This window comes from Elephas maximus, chromosome 1 (assembly GCF_024166365.1).
Source record: "Elephas maximus indicus isolate mEleMax1 chromosome 1, mEleMax1 primary haplotype, whole genome shotgun sequence".
NCBI lineage: Eukaryota > Metazoa > Chordata > Mammalia > Proboscidea > Elephantidae > Elephas > Elephas maximus.
Window position 1 is genome coordinate 34,253,764 of NC_064819.1, and position 24,449 is coordinate 34,278,212.

Below are 24,449 nucleotides of genomic sequence, written 5' to 3' on the forward strand. Positions count from 1 at the left end.
CTGAGAGGTCCCAACCTTACAATATTTTTGTACTTGTATATTCATTAGTTTTATTTCAGTTACTTATGAGCAGGGAAAAGAAGACTATAGTGCAATGTATTTAAGAGGGTCATTGCATAGAGGGCCAAATTAATTATTTTTTGTTTTCATGAGTTAGGATCAAATAAGTTTCAGATATACGAATGTCCATTTAGGGCCTAAAATGTCCATCTAGGTGGTGATATAAAATTTAAAAACAGAATGTATGTGTGATAATCATTTCTTTGTGATTACCTTAAATAATTCTTTGACATCTATTTTCTTCTTAAGTGTCTCTTATGCAAAGTAGATCAACAAATTATTTGGCATGATTAAAATGGAATTTTAGATCTGAAAGAGATCTTTGATACCATCTAACCCAACGTCTTCATTTTACAAGTTGGGAAACTGAAGTTCACGGAACTGAAGTGATTTATGGGGGGTGGTCTAGATGGGATTGAGGTTTGGTATCCTGACTTTGAATTCCATACTCTACACATATGTCAGCATTTACTAAAATGTATTTACTTGGCTGCAAGCTCAAATGAATTTGATAAATTCAGGACTCAAGACAGTGTCAAAGAAGAAATCTGGTACTCTGTTAGGAGTGAAAGAAAAGTTTTATTGAGGAATAATACAGCTTGAGCTAGGCAGTGCTAAGTAAAATACAAAGCACTCTGCCATTCAAGCAGTGAGAACAAAGGAAAGGTAGGGGGTTAATGGTTGATTATAGAGAAGATCAGCTTCAGCTTTAGAGTCCTTTGAAATGTAAAGGTCGGCCGCTTGGCTAGGAGGGAGTGAGTTACCATCTAGATAGTGGTGCCAGCCGGTTTGGTTATACTTGACCGCAGTCATGAACGTATTTTTTTCCAGAAACAAATCATTTACAATGTGTCACATTCTTCCCAAGAACAATTCGTTTACATCCTGACCTTGTGCTTCCTGGGAAAGCATGGTGGCCCTGTCATTCCTATGTCTGACATGAGTGCCTCCAGTTTGAAACTTTTCCATTTACAACAGTTAAGTTTTTCTCAGCCTTCAGTATGCGCCATGCCGTCTGTGTTATACCTTGCCCCAAATGCTGAGCACTGCTCCCATCGTTACTTGACCTAGGGCCCCTTTTTTTCTACAGCACTTATCAAGGATTACCTGTTCTGTAGAATGTCCTTTTGTGGATCACAGCGGTGGAGTATTGCACCTCTTCTATGAGGAAAAGACAATGAACAAAAACCCATGCCCCAAATGTGTGGTACACCTAGAGTCCTCTCTCCTCTCACTGCACACAAGTAATCAATCACTCATAGCTGTATATGCTCCCTTTTGATGTTCCTTCTATCTGTCCACTTCTTTTCCTCACCATATCTACTGTTAGCTCAGTTCACTACTATCTCTCTCCAGATTATTTCACAGCCTTTTAATTTTTCTCCCTGTTTTTAGCCCCCCTCCCCTTTTGACCCATATAGCAAGTACAGCGGTCATCTGGAAGAGCAAATCTGACCACAGGAAAACCTTCAGAGGCTTCCCATACCAACTATTCAGTGGATAGTCTCAACTGTCAATACGGTTTATGAGAGCCTCACCTTCTGATGCTGCGTACTTCTCCAGCCTTCTGTCTCCTGCTTCTTTGTCACATTCTAAGTTCCAGCAAGTGGAAACCGTTGCAGCAGAACCCCTAGAACATGCCACACTCTGGCCCTTGTGCTGGGATGCTTTTGTTTTTCTCCCCCTTCCTCTGTGTGTAGGAACAGCCAGCATCTGGTTGTCTACCAGGTCTCAGCTTTGACTTGTTGCTCCCATGGCATGCTAGTATAAGCACTTATTGTATCTTATGGCATCATAAAGTATATTATGATAAGATATGGTGTGGAATATGGTGTAATGTATTTTATTTTAAACACCTATTTTTTTCTTGATATGTTTGTTTGTTTATGTTTTATTTGCTTGATTGCTTTTTTTGTTTGTCTTTTGGTCTCTCCCTAACTACTGTAAGCTCCTTGAGGAAAAGTGCTTTGTCTTCTATAGCCTCTACTGTATATTACTCTAAACCAATAGCCTCAATACTTAGCAGAGTTTCTGATGTCTAGTAGGGACTCAATCATATCATGGAATGACTAAATGGACAAATGAATGATGGCATCTCAATCCAAATAAAAAGGGTTTTGGTTTATCCACTGTCTTTGTCATCTAGTGCTGTTATAACAGAAATACCACAAATGGACGGCTTAAACAAAGAGAAATTTACTTCTTCACAGTAAAACAGGCTAAAAGTCCAAATTCACGGCTTCAGCTCCAGGGGAAGGCTTTCTCTCTCTGTCAGCCTTCCCATCAATCTTCCCCCAGACTAGGAGCTTCTCCGTGCAGAGACCCTGGGTCCAAAGGACATGCTCTGCTTCTGGCACTGCTTTTTCGGTGGTATGAGGTTCCCCTCTCTGATCACTTGCCTTTCCTTTTTATCTCTTGAGAAATAAAAGGTGGTGCAGGCCGCACCCCACGGAAACTCCGTTTATGTTGGATCAAGGATGTGACCTGGGTAAGGGTGTTACAATCCCACCCTAATCCTCTTTAACATAAAATTACAATCACAAAATGGAGGACAACCACACGATACTAGGAATCATGGCCTAACTAAGTTGACACATATTTTTGGGGGGCACACTTCAATCCATGATACCCACTAGTCCCTGAGTTAGCACAGGTGGAAAACAGCCACGAGTCCACTGTTAACACAGAAGGAAGATGACCACAATTCCATTTCGGCACGGATGGAAAAGCACGCGATGTTATGTAATACATAGTATGTAACCTGAAGACCAGAGACTAAGAAATGAAATAAAGGTTAATTGATAAAATAACTTCTGTCATTAAAAATACCACTCATTATATTTAATACAGTTGAGTACCTTTTTTTTTTTTTTTTTTTAACCTTTACCAGAATTTGAAGTCATCCATGTTTTTTTTTTTCTTCTTCTGATTTCTTTAACTAACTGCTTAGTCATGTTTCTTTTAGGTTATTTCTTTAACCACCTGAGAGCAAAGGAGAAAAAATGCTTTAACTGAGATTGGAAATGATCTAGTCAGGAGTATGTAGGTGAATACTTGTTTTTTTCCTAAGAGCTGAAGTTAAAAGGAGAAGTCTTTTTATATTTTCTTATTGGGAAAATAGAAATATCTTTATCTTACTATTATAAAAGAAACATTGATTCAAAAAATGTGCAGAATTTGTAAAAGGAGAAAATAAAAATAGCCTGCCATAATGCCGCTCACAGAGAGCTACTCTTACCATTTTAACGTCCGGCATCTCTCATTATCTGAATTCAAGTACCCAATCAATTTGGTTTATGAGAAATATTTGTATTTCCTTCCAGTCTTTTTATGTACATATATTTCACAGAATTGGTTTCATATTGTGTTTATGTTCTGATTTTTTAAATTAACATTATATTGCATATATTTTCCTATGCCATTGTATCTTTAAAAACATGATTATACTGACTAGATAATAATCTACAGTGCTATAATTTACTGAATCATTTCCCTATTGAAGAACATTTAAGTTATTTTCATTTTTTTTCACTGTTTCTTTTTCTCTTTGTAAAACAGAGAATCATAGTATTTAATTTTCAGGGCGATTGTAAAGATTTAATACGTTAATGTGCATAAAGTACCTAGAACCATGAATGTAGTAGGTGTTGATAAATGGCAGATACCTTTTTTGTTAGTCAGGACTTTTTTCACTTGTTAAGTGAAAGTAACACAATTTAAATCAGCTTGAATAGAGGAACTACACTGACACACGTAACTGGGAATTTCAAGACACCTGGTAAACCAGGGCTAAAGCAATTTCAATAGAACTCTGCCTTCTTTCTTTTGCTTCTATTTTTCTCGCGTGTTGGCTTTATTTCTCACACATATTCTTTTTATGTTATAGAAGGATGGCTACTGGGAACCCTCAGCCTACATCCTTAGAGTATACTGTCTGAAGGGATCCATTTGTTAAACCCTAGGTAAGAACCCTGATTGACCCTGCTTTGTTCACATGCTTACCTATGAACCAGTCCTCTGTCCGAGGGAATGCAGCATTAGGATTGTCCCAACTTTGTGATTGTGTGGGACACTGTGATTGACAGCTCCACTGTCTTATCATCTAGTGCTGCCATAACAGAAATACCACAAGTAGATGGCTTTAACAAAGTGACATTTATTCTCTCACAGTCCAGTAGGCTAGAAGTCCGAATTCAGGGCACTGGCTCCAGGGGAAGGCTTTCTCTCTCTGTCGGCTCTGGGGGAAGGTCCTTGTCATCAGTCTTCCCTTAGTCTGGGAGCATCTCAGTGCTCCCAGGTCCAAAGGACATGCGCTGCTCCCTGCACTGTTTTCTTGGTAGTATGAGGTTCCCCTGTCTCTCTACTTGCCTCTCTCTTTTATATTTCAAACGAGATTGGCTTAAGACGCTATTTAATCTTGTAGATCTCATCAGTATAGCTGCCACTAATCCATCGCATTACATCATAGTGATAGGATTTACAACACATAGGAAAATCACATCAGATGATAAAATGGTAGAGAATCATACAATACTGGGAATCATGGCTTAACCAAGTTGACAGATAATTGGGGGTGACACAATTCAGTCCATTAAGACTTCACAAAATAGAAAAGTCGGTTTTTTCCCCCCAGGAAATGAATGCTTTCAAACAAAAATATGCTCACCACATCTTTCTTGCCCAATCTCCCTGCCTCCAGCATTTCTGTCCAGTATATCCTCCACAGTACAAGCAGAATGAATTATCTTTCTAAAGTATACAGCATATTATCTGACTTTAAAAACGTTTTCAAAATAGTATCTTGCTTGTCAACTTCTTTACAGGGAACGAAGTTGTCAATTTCTTTATCAGGCTTCAAATATGCACACCAGTCTCACCCCAGCCAATATTTCACCCATACCACCCATTCCTTCAACACACACTGAGTTTTACCTCTTCTTGGCTTTGTTCAATCTCTTCCTTCTGCTTGGAATGCCCCTTTTCTCCATGTTAGCTTGTGGATAGTTGTCTTGGTAGACTACGAGATTTTTTCTTTTGGTCTACCCAACAACCTTCTTCCTTTGAGAACCTGCTTCTCCTCCACCACAACTGTGTGTTTCTGGAAGCACTGCCCATCACAGTAGTGTGCCACTGCTGGCCCCATGGCCCAGACTGGGCCAGTTATCATGCTTGTGGCCACAATGATTGGCCCAGGAATAAGTGAGTAATCCTTGGTGGGACAATCAGAGTCCTTCTAGACTGAGGCTAGGCAAGAGACACTTTCTTTCTGGGTCATTCATTCGGATTGATGTTAGCCCAGAGCTGCTGGTGACCATGTTCTCTAACACAAGCAGAAAGCCCACATGCAGTAGGAATGATGAGATCAACTGCAAAGAAAAGCAGATGAGAGACAGAAAATCAGACTCCTGGTATTCCAGCCGTTAGTCTCATTCCGCTGACCCATAATATTAAAATGCTTTGAACTGAGTCCCTGTCACTTGAAAAAAATAGTCTTCCCAGAACCAGCTTAAGTATTTCTTCCTCTAGGAAGCCTTTCTGGATTGTATCTGTACAGTCCTCTTTTGTTATATGATTCCTGTCTGCTTTTTAGCAGATATACTTAAATATTTACTTACTCTACTAGGTTCATCAATTCATTCAGCAACACTTGCCCAGTGTTACCATGTGTCTACTGTGGTAGGCTGTCAACCTGACTCTTACCCACTTGGCATGGCACCTGGTACACAGGTTCAAAATTTTCTACTGAACTGAACTGTCAAAGGTCATTGAAAAAAGGGTTTTCTTCCTGTTGTGCGTGATGACATGTATTTCTCTATTCCAAGCACTGCACTGATAAAAGAATCACATTTAATCTAAAATATTTCACTGAAAATGTAATTCTTGGAAAAGTATGTGAACAATAGGAGGATATAAACTACATTTGAAGCAGAAAACGTTACGTTTTCAAATAGAAATCAAGCCATTTCTGTGTCTTACCTCTAAATAAAAAAAAATAGTAGGTACAAACTGGTTTATTTGCATTTTCTTGGTTAATTACACGTTTCAGAATGATCTTACCATGTGGAAGTCATTGATAACAGGATCTAATTCCAGAAACCAAAGTTCCATTAGTTCCATTGAATTGAAGCTTTTTCAGAGGTTGGAGTCAAAGCCTGGGAATTAGAAAACGTGGGTCTTAATTACATCTTGGTCACAGACTGGTTGTTTTCCTGGAAATGCACAACCTCAAGAAATTCAAGCAACTGTGTTTTTACATGTCCAAAATGAAGATGAGAATCTTTGTTTCCTTCAACATCAGACCATTATGTGATTTAATGAAATGGTTCCTATAAATACCTTTGAATTCCTAGGATTGCATGCCATTACTTTCCCAAGCCCTTAAACTAAGGTGTTATTTTAGCTTCATGAGCCAATAGGTAAATTAACTTTTCTGGCCTAGTTGTTGGTAAAAGATGCACAGGAATAGGTAATGGAAGGAACTGACATGATTTTGGGTGCTTATTTTATACCAGTTGGGTGTTGGGGTAGGTTCTTTATCTGCCTTTTAATCCTTAAAAATTTTTTTTGAGATAGAGAATACATTTTACCCATAACGAAACTGAATCTCAGCTATCTCGAGTAATATTCTTCAAGGTCATATAACCAACAGCTGGATGATGGGCTGGATGGATGCTCTTTTGTAGAATTAATTATGATGTGAAAAGGGCTATGCTATTGGTTCTGATAGATCAAGTCATTTACTTATAACATTTAATAAAAACTAGGCACGCTTTATGGGTGTCTTATCAAAAGTAGTGCTATATAGATTCTACTATTAATCATTTTCAGCAATGAGGGGTGCAGTTGACCTTCAGAGTTTTTTTTTTTTTTTTTTTTAATCTATTAGAGTGTCTCATAAACTTAAAAAGTTAGCCCTTGTGTTTGTCTCTTGGTGAGACTGCAGGTGTGGTCTGGGCAGTCACTCTCAAATAGATTGGGCCTCTGATTCACTTGCAAAGCTTGTTGAAAGAACAGTCCTGGGTCCACTTCACGTAGACGCAGATTTTGAGACAGTCCATTTGCAGCGGGGCCTTGGTGTGTGTGTGTGCGTGTGTGTTTTAATAATCTCTTCTATGAGATGACGTGATAATGATCCCTTAGACTTCCCTGGGAGAATGGTTGTGGAAAACCTTATAAAATCTGAGTTCTCTTTAAGATAAGACCTTGGAACCCCTGAACTTACCCTCCAGTTGCATACACTTCAGAACTAACCTGTTCTTCATAAATCCCATTTAACCTGCTCTTCCAAAAGCCGTCACCTGGTCCCAAGGCACTTGTCTGTCCTTCTGGAGCAGGCTAGAGCCCAAACTTCCAACGGAGGTGAGAAGGCAGCACTCTGGGTGAATACATAAAGCAGCTAAAGTGAGAACCCTTTGGCAACCAGCCAAAAACCTCTCCATGAGGAGGCTGCACCCCATTCAATGACCAGATAAGACAGGACAATGACCTCCATGTCTCACCCGGCCAGTTCATAATGTGCCACTCAAAAGGAAGCACGTCTGTCAAGCTTGTGTCTGCATTATCTGATTTCCCCCACACTGCTCCTGCCATTCCCTGATTATGTCAGCGGATCATTACTTGTTGGAGCAGTGAGGCTCAACCAACGTGGAGAGTGGGTCTGGAAGGATTACAGTGAGGAGCACTGAGGCACAACTAATGTGGGGAATGGGGAGAAGCAGAGCGACCAGTGACAACACCACCTCTGCTATGCCTCATGCGACCAAATCCAGTTAAAAAGCCACATCCCACGTTGGTGTAACAACTCTATTGGCAAAAGACAGCATGAAAATATACAGGACCAGATGGGTAGCTCCTGTCCAAAAGCAGGATGAGAAGGCAGGAAGGGGCAGGAAGGAATTGGACAAATGGACACAGGGAAACCAAGGTGGAAAGAGGGAGCATGCTGTCACATTGTGGGGATTGCAACCAATGTCAAAAAAACAATGCATATACATTTTTGAATGAGAAATTAAACTTGACTGTAAACTTTCACCTAAAGCGTGCGCGCACACGCACACACACAAAGACAGCAAGACTTTTTTTGAAGCTGTATCTTTTGATCTCAAAGAGTGTTAGAAGGATGTGACTACCACTCCTTTATTTTTGTTTACTGAAAAATGACTTAATTGTGTGTGTGTGGCATGGAAACATGGAAGAAGTAGTCTCTCATGCAAATAGCCATAGAGTGCTATGGGATAAAGATACCTCACTGATATTTTTCTTGCCCATAAGACATAGAATTTCACCTGGAATTTCTTTCCCATAGAGACTTCCAGTAGTCAAAAATGTAGCATGGGTGTCTGGTGAGGATTAGGGTGTGCGAGGGGCCACATCTTGGGTGGAGAGTGTATCAACACGCAAAAGCCAACCGTCCATGGCACAGTTAAAGCAATTGTTACTGATCGTGTGGGGGTTCTGAATGGCTCATAAAAATCATTGTCTCTTCATCAGTATAGGGGTACTAACCACAAAGACTCTGAAAACTGGTGTTAGAAAACCACAAGGATCACTTAAAATATTGACAGTTTAACAAGTGTAAATAGATCCAGTTACAGATGATGTCTTCCTTTTTTCTTACCTCCCTGCCAAAGAAAAAACTTAAATTCTTTGGGGTTAGAATACCACTTAGAAAATACACAGTAACTTCTACTAGGGAACTTCAAATGTACTTTTTAAATGAACATCGAATAGTAACAGAGAGTAATAATAAAAAATTGCCATCATTTACTGAGCCAATACTACGTGCCTGACACAGTCGTGTTTTACACAGCCCATCACAGTTAATTTTCTCAAAAGCACCATATACTTGGTATTCTTAGTGCCCCCATTTCACTGATGGGGAATATGAAGCCTATAGAGTTCAAGATCACACACCTGGAGTAAGTAGCAGATTGAGAAATGGAACCTACAGCAGTCTGATCCTGGGAACCTGGCTCTTAACCATCACTCTATCCTGGAATCATAAACATCTTCAGTGTAACCTGGAGATGTACCAAGAGGAGTTAAATGATTTGTCATATTGATGGGTCTAAGGCAATGATTTCCAAATTCATAAATTAGGGGCTGTTCACTAAAAAAAAAAAGATCACACAAAATCTGCTTTAAAGCATATCAAGTAACCTTTCCTGCTTTTTAGCCTGAATCAGAAAGGATGGGCCAGGGATTTCCACTTAAAGTTTGTTCCAAACTTTAAGAATCTCCCACTGTCAAAAATACCCCAGAGATGCTTTATTACAATTCTTTTAGGTTATTTTTAATCAAAAACTGATATTTAATAAAAGAAAAATACTTTCATTGTCAAAAAAGGAAATTACTGATAGGTTGAAGAAAAAAAAATCACAGAGAACCTCATCACCCAGAAACCATTGTTCACTTTTATTGTTCCTGTATTTGCCTGGTCTGTTTTCTGTGCCTATATGTAAATGTGTATTTTTAAAAATAAAAATTAGATATACTATAATATTATTTCACTTACTGTCATTACCAATCAGCATATCATAAATATGATGTTATTAATACTTGCTTCTTCTACTAGAAAATACTACTACTACTACTTCTACTAGAAAATATTTAATGGTTACAGAGTGCCATTTGGATTTTCCAAATTCCTTTATTAGACAATTCTTTCCACATTTTCAGTTAGGTCACCAGAGCTATAATAATATCTTCTTGTGCATATGTATGATTACTTCTCAAGAGCTAATTCCTAAAATTAGAACAACTGAATGGTGTAGCAATTAAGGGCACCCACCCTGCAGCCACAACCGAGCTTCATGCATGATGAGCTGTGTGACTTTGGGAAAATCACTTAGCTTCTGAATGTCTCAATTTGCTTTTCTATAAAATACTTACCTGATAGTGTTGCCAGAAACATTCATTTTTAATATTTTAAAAATGCTTAGAGCAGTACATGGCACACAGTAAGTACTACACAGATGTTTGTTAACTGAAAGACAAGTGGAACAAAGGAGATGCAGCTTTTAAAGGATTCTAATACATACTATTAAGTTAAGTTCCAGAATGATTCTACCCATTATTAGCATATAAATGGAATAGCCATACTCTCCCAGTTAAGAGTGTGAGAAGTCGGGCCTAGCTGAAAATCCGGCTCCATCAACCGTCCAGTAGTCATTATCTTGGGAAAGTCACTTGACCATGTCAAACTTCAGTTTCCCTTTCTGTAAAATAAAGATGACAGTAAATAGGATTGTTGTGAGGATGATATGAGATGATATAAAGTGCTTAGCATAATGCCTAGCATAGAGCCAACCAACCAGTTGGCACTGAGTCTATTCTGATTCATGGCAACCCCATGTGTGCCAGAGTACAACTGTGCTCCATAGGGTTTTCAATGTTTTTTTGTTTTGTTGTCAGAAGTAGATCGTTATGCCTTTCTTCGGAGGCACCCCTGGTTGGACTTGAACCTCCAAACTTTTGGTTAGTAGCCAAGCGCATTAACCATTTATACTACCCAGGGACTCCTGGCGTAGAACAAGGGAACAATAAATGCTAACTATGCATTTGTGTTTTCAGTCTCTCATCTTAAAGATGCAAATTAGGTCCAGAAGGAATGGCTTCCTTGGTTGAAGCATTAAGCCAATAGGTCAAAATGACACAGGGAATCAAGTGAGTGAATGGAAACATCTGGTTCTAGGTGAATTTCTTGTGTGGCTGGTTGCCCAGTTTCATATCTTTAAAGAAATATTCCCAGGATGCCTTCCTGTGCCCAGTGCTTAGCATATTAGCCAGCAGCCTGGACAGTGGAGTAGAAAACATGCTCATCAAACCTGCCAGTGCAAGTGAGGTCTGGAGAGAGCTTCATTTGGAAAGAAAGAACCAAGAAAATATGATTCTACAAAGAAAAGTAGTGGTGTCTACTTGGAGAGTAAAATCAGTCAGCCAAATGCCAGGTGGAGAATGAGTGACTGTTCACATTAGGCAGCTGAAGGTACGTTAGTCATACTGTGCAAAACACTAACAATGAATGTCATTCTGAAGATGAAATGAATCGCAATACTTGAGTAGAAAGACTGAGAACTGAGCGGCGTTCTGCCCTTTTGAGCACCACTGGATAGCCTTCGCTGCAAGTTAAGAGGCAGAATTGGATTCCCTAATTAGAGATGGCCTAAAAAAAAAAAAAAAATTTTTTTTTTTTTTTTAACAGAATACGGGACATCATCAGGGGAGCTACATTACAAGTGGATGGAAAGGTAAATGCACCTAGCATTATTCACTCTGAAGAATGGAAGATAGAAAAATTTGATACTTTTCCAAGCGTAGGACAGACTGTCTTAGAGGTAAGGTGTACAGTTGTTTATTTCCACTGAGAATTAACCATAGGAAGTGGGGTTTCAAGCTGCAGTGTGAAAGATTTAAGTTAGAATGACTGAAAAAAATTAACAGTGTGAAACATTGCAAATGATTACTAAGGAAAGCTATGCAATCTCTTCAGAAGTATTTAAAACAGGACAATTTTTTTTTGGTACTGGTTCAGATTATTTCAGTGGGCTTTAACTAAAGGCAGGAGAATAGGCCAGTTGGAGTCTCAAGGCTCCTTTCTATGATTTGATGATAAGAAAGACTTGATCCTATAGAGATTTCTTCTCAGACTTCTTTTCTGTTGCAGCCACCCAAGGAACAGCTGTTGCCTTGACAACAAGGACATTTCTCATATGCTAATAGGAAAACGGCCAATTTTCTTGTTCATAAAAGAAAACTATTGGCTAATGTCTCTCCCGCTCTCTCTCTTCTTTCTGTTTTTCCTACCATTACTTGCCACCCTTCAATGAATCTTAGTGAGAGGCAGAACCAGAAGAAGATAAAAAAGATGATACAATAGTTGCTATCTTCAGAGATTTCACTGAAACTTAGGAAACTCATTCACAAAAGAGTTGGAAGTAAGACAATGATGTGGGAATAATGAAAAAGCGGCATTCACTGTGTAGAGAAGAAAAACAATGGATAGCATAAAATTCTTAGTCTGTGGTAGAATACGAGTTGACACACTGAACAGGTTCCAAGAGGAAAGAGTCCATACACCTTCACAGATGTCTCGACGTGGTTTGGCATCCGTAAGACAGTTTTTTCAAACAACCACTTCCAGATATTCAATCACATCTGTACAGACATCATCTACTTTTGATTAACCTGACTAGAGGGTGTATACATCTGGCTTTACATAGGGCTTGTGTGACTAATACCACACAACACAGCGGAAGAACAGAAATTACCTCCACACATAATTCATTACAGTGATAGCAACAATTAGTTCCCCCAGGGCCAAAGCCACAGAAGGAGTCGTGTTTTCTCCTTGGCTACCTGAAATGTAGCCAAATGCAGGCTAAGAATCAGAATGACAGCTGATAAAAAGGGCCTGTATTATGTGGAGAGCTGTAGCTCCCAGAATAAAAGCAAGCCAGTGCTCTGCGGTGCTTCTTAAAGCCGTAACTACAAAAAGAGCCAAGTTTCTTAGCCCAATGGAGGGATGCTTTTTCCAAGCTGCAGCCCCACACCAGCCGTGTTTTTGTGCTGTGCTCACACAGATGGTGTGTACAGTATCATGACAAACACACATTTCCTTGTATAGTTACCCTGCATTTTTGTATTTAGTAGTTACATTGTAGGTATGTTTTTTGTTTGCTGTTTTTACCACTCTCTGTTCCCTCGCATTGATTATTTTTTTTCTTGGTATTATTATCTTTAAAAACTATTTTGTTCCCTGGTGAACGCTAGGCAGGAGCCCTGGTGGCACAGTGGTTAAGAGCTAGAGCTGCTAACCAAACGGTCGGCAGTTCAAATCCACCAGCCGCTCTTTGGAAACCCTATTGGGGCAGTTCTACTCTGTCCTATGGGGTTGCTATGAGTCGGCTGCTATGGTGAAAGCTAGAATTTCCAGTGGTGCGATAAGACAGGGCGTGGGGCTGGAGAGGTCAGTTTGCGGGAGCCTTATAAGCCATGTTAAGGAGGCCATGAAAAGCTATGGTAGGCTTTTCAGGAGAAGGGTGATGTGCTGACATTTGGGGTTTAGAAAAATCACTTAGCTGAGGTGTGGTGGTGGTATTAAAGACATTAAGCATGGAGGTCTGGAGATCAGTTAGGAGGCATCTTCTGTGGCTGGCTTCTCCACTTGATGGCAGCTCCTTGACAGAAAGGACGAACATGTCCAACTTTGTGGCTTAAGGCCTTAGTGCAGTGTTTGAACACATGAAATTTTCTGTATGTTTGTTTTTGCAAGTGAAGAACTCATTCAATTATCATACCTCAAAAGAAAAAAAAAAAAAAAAGAAAGAGCCACATCCTCTAAAAAGTTGCATCTCCTGTGACTCACCTAGTCATTGGTCAATGTTACTGTATCTAGGTTAAATGAAGTTACACAAAGGTGTTAGCAGCACCCTGGCCTCATCTCCCAATAGATACATAAATTGATTTCCATTACCTTGTCTTGCCTGTATTATCATTGAACATTTGAATTCCTTTTGTGTGTTTTTCATCAAGCTCTCATTCCCTGGATTAAGACCATGGTTTTCCATGTTGTGTAACTTATCTGGGATAACCAAGTCAATTCCGCCTCCTTGAGTTTGCTCAAGGACTGAAAAAGAGTTAATGAAGATACGAGTAAAAAAAAAAAAAAAAAAAAACCCGAACCCGTTGGCGTCAGGTCGATTCTGACTCATAGTGACCCTACAGAACAGAGTAGAACTGCCCCATAAAGTTTCCAACGAGTGCCTGGTGGATTCAAGCTGCCAGCCTTTTGGTTAGCAGCTGTAGCACTTAACCACTACGCCACCAGGGTTTCCAAAGGAAAGCATAAATGCAGAATAGGCAACGCAAAGATTAGTTCTAACTTCCCCGTATTTGTATTTTAATCTAATCCTTAAAGGAGTCTGCATCATTGAATACAACCATTTTTTTAAGCCTTTTGATCAGCAGATTACAAATACCTACATTCTGTACAGCACTTATTTGGGAGTAGTAAATTGAGCTCTCATTTTTCTTTTGATGCTATAAAAGGAGTGTAAAGAATTTTTATAGAATGTGAAAGGACTTGTGAAACACATCATAGTGAACTAAATCAAAAAGGAATACAATAAACTAACACAGTAATGAAAATGTTTTAATTTTTATACTAGTAGTTGATGTCGTCTTTGTCCTTAATTTACAATTTGATGACACTTTCAAAGCACTTTGAATATTTGAGCTAATACCATATTACAAATCTACAAAAGTACACCAAAATCAGTAACTTCTGATTCAGGTTATAGGTCAAGTTTAGTTGTTGTGTTTATGATAAATGATATAAATCAACTGTTTCTAGATTGCTGGGTGCTATGAAATTATTGTGCTGATACTTAAATACGGCCTCTACTTTTCTAAAGCTTTCAGTTATTGTTGATTCACAAAGAAATATTAATTTGTACGGTTAGTTTAATCAGTGATTCAAAAACAAACTTACTGTTTATAAAATTCTATGTACCTAAGTTATCAAGGATTTCATTTTAAGTGGATCCACAATCAATACCCATAGAAGCAGCAGTCAATAATTCAAATGATGTATTACACTGGGCAAATCTGCTGCAAAAGACCTCCTTAAAGCATTAAAAAACAAAGATGTTACCTTGAGGACTAAGGTGCGTCTGACCCAAGTCATGGTATTTTCAGTCGCCTCATATGCAAGTGAAACCTGACAATGAATAAGGAAGACCGAAGAGTTGATGCCTTTGAATTGTGGTATTGGTGAAGAATATTTAATGTACCATGGACTGCCAGAAGAATGAACAAATCTGTCTTGGAAGAAGTACAACCAGAATGCTCCTTAGAAGGGAGGATGGCAAGGCTTCATCTTACATGCTTTGGACATGTTATCAGGAGGGATCAGTCCCTGGAGAAGGACATTACACTCAGTAAAGTAGAGGGTCAGTGAAAAAGAGAAAGACCCTCAACCAGATGAACTGACACAGTGGCTGCAAACAATGGGCTCAAACATAACAACTGTGAGGATGATGCAGGACTGGGCAATGTTTCATTCTTTTGTACACAGGGTTGCTATGAGTTGGAACCAACTCAACAGCACCTAACAACGTTTTAAACTGTATGTTATATTCTTAAATGGTTGATTTACATGTTGTTTTAAGCCATTAAGACCTAAAAGTTCACTGCTAAATATTATCATTATTATAGTTGCTGCACAACAAAAGCAACTAACGGTGTTTAGAGGAATAAGAGGGACTATGATTTTACATCTGGATGTTTTTAATGGGCTGACACAGAAGTCCGTGTGAAACTGAAGACTCTGCCATTTTAGAGTGAAAGTGAGCTCAGGAAAAAAAAACTCAAAACTGTTAATAGATTGTTGGGTTGTATTTGGTCCATAATATTTCTGTTTTTTTTTTTCCTTAAGTATATCTCTAATGCTGTGTCCAGAGATTTGGCTCAGATGCCAGGAATAATGATCTTCATTATAATAGTAGACCTTGATAAGGGTTCATCTGGTTTCAGAAAAAAAATGTATTTACGGTACTTTACATATGCAGACATGTAGCACCATCTACTGGATTTAAGTGCATGAGAAAAATCAGCAAAATATGTATTTCCACCAGCAAAAGTATGAAGCCATGAGTATCAAAGCTTCTTATAGTATTGGTCTAGCCAATTCTTTAGATTATGAGAATTTTTTACTGATAGGCGAGAGTATTTTCATTTTAAGGAGGTTCTTCTTTCTTGCTTTGTGCTGGGATCGAGAAAAATTTTAGCTGTTATTCAAAGTTACGTATCTACAGCAACTGATTACACACACACATGCATGCACACACAAACACACCACTGTATGCAACTCAATGACCCAATAATTTTACAAGGAAGTGGTTCCTATGGCCAAAATAAATTTTGTGAGTATCTATTTCCCAGAAGAGGATTTAGAAAGGTTTTAATTTGAGAAGTCTATACTGATTTCCTGCAGTAGAAAATATTTTCTTTAAATATAGTTATGGCACCCTTACTCTGTTATCAGGAGAAGTATATCCTTAAGAACAAGCCGTTCACTAATTCAACAAGTATTAACAATGAAGCAACTGCTAAGTGCCGGCAACACTGATCAAAAGGGAAATGAACAGTGATTTTAGAATTGTTGTATAATATTTGGCTGTGAAGTCAATGCTTCTTTGTAAAGACTTACATCTACCTCTTTCATTACCAGGATGAAACAGAAGGGTCAAATATCTGATATGACCTTGAAAAGGTTTCCCTTTATCACCACTCTTATTCAACATTGTACTTGAAGTCCTAGCTACAGCATTAAGGCAAAAAAAAAAAAAAGGAAATAAAGAGCATATAAACTGGTAAGGAAGAAGTAAAACTATTCCTATTTTCAGGCAACATGATCCTATAAATAGAAAATTCCAAAAATTCCCCAGAAAGCTACTGGAATTAATAGGATTCAGCAAAGTAGCAGGATACAGGATCAACATACAAAAATCAGTTGGATTACTCTACACCAACAAAGAAAACTCTGAAAAGGAAATAAGGAAAACAGTGGCATTTACAATAGCCCAGCAAAAGATAAAATATTTAGGAATAAATCAATCCAGGGATGTAAAAAGCCTATACAAAGAAAACTACAAAACACTACTGTAAAAAACCAAAAGAGACCTACATAAGTGGTAAAACATACCATGCTCATGGATGAGAAGACTTAACATTGTGAAAATGTTAATACTAGCCAAAAGCTATTATTGAATAGAAAGAATACCAACAGTATTCTTTAATGAAATGGAAAAACTAATCCCCAACTTTATATGGAAAGGAAAGAGGCCCCGTATAAGCAAAGCATTACTGAAGAAGAATAAAAAATTGGAGGCTTCACACTACCTGATCTCAGAACACAAATGGCGACTATACATGTGGACATCACCAGATGGAATACACAGGAATCCAATCGACTACATCTGTGGAAAGAGACAACGGAAAAGCTCAATATCATCAGTCAGAAAAAGGCCAGGGGCTGATTGTGGAACAGACTGTCCATTGCTCACACACAAGTTCAAATTGAAGCTGACGAAAATTAGAACAAGTCCACAAGAGCCAAAGTACGACCTTGAGTATATCCCATCTGAATTTAGAGACCATCTCATGAATAGATCTGACACGTGAACAGTAACGACTGAAGACCAGATGAGTTGTGGAATGACATCAAAGACATTACACATGAAGAAAGCAAGAGGTCATTAAAAAGACGGGAAAGAAATAAAAGACCTAAATGGATGTCAGAAGAGACTCTGAAACTTGCTCTTGAATGCTGAATAAGTAGCTAAAGGAAACAGAAGAAATGATGAAGCAGAAGAGCTGAACAGAATATTTCAAAGGGCGACTCCAGAAGACAAAGTAAAGTATTATAATAACATGTGCAAAGACTTGGAGTTAGAAAACCAAAAGGGAGGAACACGATCCGCATTTCTCAAGCCAAAAGTACTGAAGAAAACATTCAAGCCTCGAGTTGCAATATTGTAGGATTCTGTGGGGAAGTATTAAATGACACAGGAAGCACTGTGTCAATCCATCTCGTTCAGGGTCTTCCTCTTTTTCACTGACCCTCTACTTTACCAAGCATGATGGCTCTCTCCAGGCACTGGTCCCTTCTGATAACATATCCAAAGCATGTGAGATGAAGTCTTGCCATCCTTGCTTTTAAGGCGCATTCTGGCTGTATTTCTTCCAAGACAAATTTGTTCATTCTCCTGGCAGTTTACAGTATATTCAATATTCTTCGCCAACACCATAATTCAAAGGCGTCAATTCTTCTTCAGTCTTCCTTATTCATTGCCCAGCTTTTGCATGCACATGGGGTGATTGAAAATACCATGCTTGGGTCAGGCATACCTTTGTCCTTAAAGTGACATCTTTGTTTTATAATACTTTAAAGAGGTCTTTTGCAGCAGATTTGCTCAATGCATTGGGTCTTTTGATTTCCTAACTGCTGCTTCCATGGGCGTTGATTGTGGATCCGAGTAAAATGAAATCCTTGACAACTTCAATCTTTTCTCTGTTTAACATGATGTTGCTTACTGATCCAGTTGTGAGGATCTTTTTTTCTTATGTTGAGGTGTAATCCATACCAAAGGCCCTAGTCTTGGTTTTCATCAGTAAGTGCTTCAAGTCCTCTGCACTTTCAGCAAGCAAGTTTTTGTCATCTGCATATCACAGGCTGTTATTAAGTCTTCCTCCAGTCCTGATGCCCTGTTCTTCTTCATATAGTCTAGCTTCTCTGATTATTTGCTCAACATACATATTGAGTAAGTATGGTGAAAGGATACAACCCTGACACACACCCTTCCTGACTTTAAACCACGCAGTACCCCCTTGTTCTGTTCGAATGACTGCCTCTTGATCTATATACAGGTTCCTCATGAGCACAATGAAATGTTCTAGAATTCCCATTCTTCAAAACGTTATCCATAATTTGTTAGGATCCACATAGTCGAATGCCTTTGCATTGTCAATACAACACAAGTAAACATCTTTCTGGTATTCTCTGACTTTCAGTCATGAACCGTATGAGGTCATCAATGATATCCCTCATTCCATGTCCTCTTCTGAGTCTGGTTTGAATTTCTGGCAGTTCCCTGTCGATGTACTGCTGCAACTATTTTTGAATTATCATTAGCAAAATTTTACTTGCATGTGATATTGATGTTGTTTAAAATTCTGGCATTACATTGGATCACTTTTCATTGGGAGGGACACAAATACGGATCTCTCCCAGTCGGTTGGCCAGGTAGCTGTCTTCTGAATTTTTTGGCATAGGTCTGAGTGTGCGCTTCCAGTGTTGCATCCATTTGTTGAAACATCTCAGTTGGTGTTTGGTCAGTTCCTGGAGCCTTGTTTTTCCACAGTGCCTTCTGTGCAGCTTGAACATGTACCAATTCTTTTTGGTACAGTGATTCTGTGTATTTCTTCCATCTTCTTTTGATGCTTCCTGGGTCGTTCAATTGTTTGATATTGCAACTCGAGGCTTGAATGTTTTCTTCAGTTCTTTCAGGTTGAGAAATGCTGAGTGTGTTCTTCCCTTTTGGCTTTCTAACTACAGGTCTTTGAACATTTCATTATAATACTTTACTTTGCCTACTTTGAAATCTTCTGTTCAGCTCTTTTACTTCATTTCTTCCTTTTGCTTTAGCTACTCTATATCTAAGAGCAAGTTTCAGAGTCTCTTCTCACATCCATTTTGGTCTTTTATTTCTTTCTTGACTTTTTAATGATCTTTTTCTTTCTTCATGTATGATGTCCTTGATGTCATCCCACAACTCATCTGGTCTTCAGTTATTAGTGTTCAGTGCCTCAAATCTATTTTTGGTATGGTGCCTAAATTCAATGTGGGATACAGTCATGGTTGTACTTTGATTCTCGTGGACTTGTTTCAATTTTCTTCAACTTGAACTTGGATATGAGCAATTGATGGTCTGTTCTGCAGTAAGCATCTAGCCTTGTTCTTACTGATGATATTGAGCTTCATTGCCTTTCCACAGATGCAGTCGATTTGATTCCTGTGTATTCCATCTGTCGAGGTCCACATGTATTGTGGACACCATTTATGTTGCTGAAAAATGGTATTTCCAATGAATAGGTTGTTGGTCTTGCAAAATTCTATCATCCAATCTCTGGCATCATTTCTATCAGCAAGGCCATATTTTTCAACTACATATCCTTCTTTGTTTCCAAGTTTTGCTTTCTAATCACCAGTAATTATCAGTGCATCTTGATTGCATGTTTGATCAATTTCAGACTATAGAATTTGGTAAAAACTTTCAGTTTCTTCATCTTTGGCATTAGTGGTTGATGCATAAATTTGAATATTAGTTGTATTAACTAGTCTTCCTTGGAGGCATATGGAGAGTATCCTATCACTGACAGCACTGTACTTCAGGATAGGTCTTGAAATGTTCTTTTTGGCAATGAACATGATACCATTCCTCTTGAAATTATAACAGAATTGTAACAGTGGGTACTAAATGATATGGGATGCTGGGCTGAAGGGCAGAGATATCATTTTAAGGCAGAATCATAGAATTTAGAGAGTGCATGGACATTTCTTCCATAATTAAACATGTTATTTTCATCCTGAAATTCAGGAACTAGAACCCTTGTGATAGGATAAACGGAACCCCATGTAGGGCTTTAACTGCCAAACTTCCTTTCATGCCCCTGGGGCCTAGAGGAGGACCCACCAGAGACGACTCTGTCATGCATATGGCAGCTACAGCCGGTGCTGAGTGGGGTGGATCAACCCATGGCACAGGCCAAGGCAGCTACCTCAGTATTCACATTAGGAATCAGGATGGGCAATTATAAGGCAATGTTTAAGACACATGGGCAGTAGTAATCTTAAAAAGTAGCATTGATACAAGTTTCAAGTATAAATAACTATCGTGAAATTATACGGTTTGCTTTATGAAAACACAGAATGTTCTCTTGCCCATGACACTAAAGGGCATCTTATTAAATGTTAGAAACCTATGTGCTTTATATAATTATATATATATATATTTTAAATACACAATTTTTAAAGCTTACAGTTATGTCTTAAACTGTAACCAATCCTTAGAAGCAGCTTGTGGTTTTTCACATAATTGTATTTAGGTCACCAGGCTCACTGAAACACTTGAAACTTATTCTTTCAGAAAATAATTGAAGATTAATGAACATGTCCTGTTTCTAAGATGCTAGAGGTCTGTACAATTACGGCTCACTGATCTTATGATTGTCTTTTCAAGATTTCTATTTTTCTACTCTTTATGATGTTTTTAGCACATACTACTTTTTAAAAAAAAATTTTTTTTTTTACTCTTTTATAAGATTTATGTATTCTGACATAATCATCAACTAATCAAAAATTTTTTGTTTGAAGTCCCTGATGAGATTATATATAAGTACCCTGAAAACCTTAATGAATCGGAGCTCTGGTTTCCTGGCCAATGATGTGCTGCCAAACTATAAAGTCATCTATTTAAACCTGCATAGCCATCTGTTAATAGTGCTCTGAGTTGTTAATTTTTAACACTACGTATCATCTTAACATATGCTGGATACTAAATTTTCACTAGTAGGAATAACTAAACTATTATAAAATACAGCGATTGGCCAAGATGATCTATTAATTTGAGCTCTAAAATTTCACTATTTTACACAAGTCAAAAATTCCTCTACAAGTTAGAATTTAAGAATAGTAGAAGCAGGGAGAAAAGTGTTTTGCTAATTAGCCTTTGAGGATACAATTTCTAAGCCCAAAAGATTAAATGTATAGAAAACAGTGTTGTTACTGTTAGGTGCCACCAAGTCGCTTCTAACTCATAGCGACTCCATGCACAACGGAAGAAACACTGCCTGGTCCTGCACCATCCTCACAATCGTTGTTTGAGCTCATTGTTGCAGCCACTGGTCAATCCATCTCGTTGCGGGTCTTCCTTTTTTCCGCTGACCCTCTACTCTACCAAGCACAATGATGTTCTTCTCCAGGGAATGGTACCTCCTGATAATATGTCCAAAGTACTTGAGTCAGGTGCATCTTAGTCCTCAAGGTGACATCTTTGCTTTTCAATACTTTAAAGAGGTCTTTTGCAGCTGATTTGCTTAATTCAATGTGCCTTTTGATTTCCTGACTGCTGCTTCCATGGGTGTTGATTGTGGATCCAAGTAAAATGAAATCCTTGACAACGGTGTAGGTATAAAATAAAACACAGCTACTAATGGAGGCTTTCAAAAGTATAGGTGTCTTAGTTTCCTAGTGGTGCTGTAACAGAAATAGCACAAGTGGGTGGCTTTAACAAATGTTAAGTTCATTTTCTTATGATTTAGGAGGTTAGAAGTCCAAATTCAGGGCTGTGGCTCTAGGGAAAGGCTCTCTGTTGGCCTTAGGGAAAGATCCTTGTCTCAGGTTCTGTAACTCCAGCATTCCTCTTCAGTTCCTTGCTGATCTTCACGTATGGCATCTATCCCCTCCCTGCCTTGTCTCAATGTCTATGCTGCTCCTTATAACTCAGAAGACATGAGGTTTAGGACACAACTGACACTGACATGGCACATTTACATAGTAAAGAAAACCCTATTTCCAAACAGGGTTACATCCAGGGGTATAGATTACAACACATATTTTGGGGGTACACAATTCAACCCATAACAATAGGTAATAGGCCAATTGTAAAAACACATTTTCAGGACAATTGAGAAAATGTGGAATAATTATTAGATGATATTAAAGAATATTTTTTTTATTAAAGAATTATTGTTAATTTTGTTAAATGTGATAATGATACTGTGTTTATGTTAGAAAACAATAAATACTCTTCTAGGGATGCATGCTTACGTACTTAGATATCACGATGTCAGTGATTTACTTTTTAAAAACTCAGTAAAAAAAAAGATATAGATGAAGTAAATATGAAAAAATACTTATGTTAACTGGAGTTGATGACTACATAGGGTTCCTTAAACCCTGCTTTCTATTCTCGTATTTACATTTTTATAATAAAAGTTTAACAAAGTAAAATAAAATTCAAAAGGGCAAAAAACATTGCAGGTGGCTGCTTACTGGATATACAAAATTAGTTCATACTGTGATGCAGCAGCTTAGAGAGTAATCCAGCCATACTGCGATGCAGCAGCTTAAAGAGTATTCCAGCCAGGAACATCCTTCACTGTAAAGAGCATCCTTTGGATTATCAGTTGTTGGCTGAGTCAATTCCGACTCATAGGAGCTGAGCACAAACCATGTCAGCCAGCCAGGGACCTTGCATACCGCCCAAACCCACTGTTAACGAGTCGATTCCCACTTGTGGTAACCCTATAGGACAGGGTAGAACTGCTCCATAGAGTTTCCAAGGAGTGCCTGGAGAATTCCAACTGCCAACCTCTTGGAGCCTCAGTTTCTTAATCTAGGAAATGAATGGAGCTGCTATGCAACAGAGGCCAGCTGGTAATAGGGAACCCAGGGTTGAGAAATGAGAGTGTTGGCATGTGATGGGGTTGTTAACCAATGTCAGAACAATGTGTGTACTAATTGTTTGAAGAGAAACTAGTTTGTTCTGTAAACCTTCAACTGTAGTACCAAAAAAAGAAACAAAAAAACAAAAAAACGCAGAGGCCATAAATTCAAATGTCTATCAGGGCCAAATAAGACAGGTAGTCCCCGACTTAGGACATATTTGTGTTACCACAAACTGGACTTAGGACAGTGCTTTTTTTTTTTTGGTACCTCTTATGTTAGTAATATTTAGTACATATCATGCTGCATCTCCTAATTTGCTGTTATCATTCTCACAGGAGCCCTGGTGGCACAGTGGTTAAAGTGCTCTGCTGCTAACCAAAAGGTCAGAGATTCTAACTCACCAGCTGCTCTGCAGGATAAAGATGTGGCAGTCAGTTCCACAAAGATTTACAGCCTTGGCAACCCTATGTGCCAGTTCAGTTCTGTCCTGCCAGGTCGCTGTGAGTCGGAATCAACTCCATGGAAATGAGCTTTTTGGTTTTTCGTTCTCAGATGTTCACTCACAGACGTTCAGTGTTGTGATTTATAGATACCGGTAATAAATGGTAATAATAATGAACGCTAAAGTTCATAATCGACTCATAACAGTCCTCAGGACGGAACTCCTACCTAAGGCCAGCATAAGTGGGGTGAAGGGTGAAAAGAACGCCCGTCTGTGGGGGGGGGGCGCCTCTTCAGCTGAACTGACACTGGTCACGTGGGTTCAGCGTATCGTTCCCTAGGGAAGGAGAAAAACACAAAGTTTTATGTGAATTCCAGAATTTTAAATGTAAACAAACGCAAAGAAAAGTAAAGATGTAGGCCTGGCAAGGGAGGAACCCACCAAGCGCGATCTAGGTCTGCCGGCAGCGACCTGCGGTCAGGTGGGGCACCTGCAACGGGGCGGATCCAGGGGAAACGGACCGAGACGAACATCCAGCAACGATTCTGGGGAGCGAACCGTTCTTGGAAAACCAGGTTACTCCGACCTGCCCGTGTTCGCCTACAGGGGCAAACACATAACCAACACCGCTTGAAAAGAAACCTGGTCATTCATTTATTTTGTGTTAATCTTCACTAGCTACCGTCACCAAGCAGTGGGCGGTCGCCCAGCCCACGTAGGTACCCGGTGGTCCTGGGCGCTCCAGGGAAGATTCTGGACCCTCCGAGATGCCAGGGGCGAGGGTGGGGACCGACCTGAGGCCGCAAGTTGACAGAAGGTTACGCCAGCGCTCGGCGACCCCTCAAACAGCCGGAGGGCCGCGTCTTTCGTTTCCCTCCTGTGGCTCACGGGAAGGGGGCCTCAGCCGGAAGTCCCGCCTGCCGCCCTGAGCGCTTC

General features: G+C 39.1%; 1 long non-coding RNA gene across 10 annotated transcripts; it reads right to left on the reverse strand.

Moving 5' to 3' along the window:
- Nucleotides 1–697: 697 nt before the first annotated feature.
- Nucleotides 698–24,443, reverse strand: LOC126074951 (uncharacterized). 10 transcript variants are annotated; one of them, XR_007517084.1, is made up of 9 exons: nt 24,308–24,441; nt 23,955–24,113; nt 23,473–23,849; nt 16,963–17,039; nt 8,974–10,277; nt 7,312–7,435; nt 6,118–6,212; nt 4,993–5,426; nt 698–3,042 (listed from the first exon to the last, which is right to left on the reverse strand). It is a non-coding gene; the product is annotated as an uncharacterized LOC126074951 (long non-coding RNA). The 10 variants fall into 10 exon arrangements; XR_007517076.1 differs by having other exon boundaries at nt 4,063–5,426; XR_007517083.1 differs by lacking the exon at nt 698–3,042 and having other exon boundaries at nt 3,653–5,426; nt 8,974–9,080; nt 10,162–10,277.
- Nucleotides 24,444–24,449: the final 6 nt, after the last annotated feature.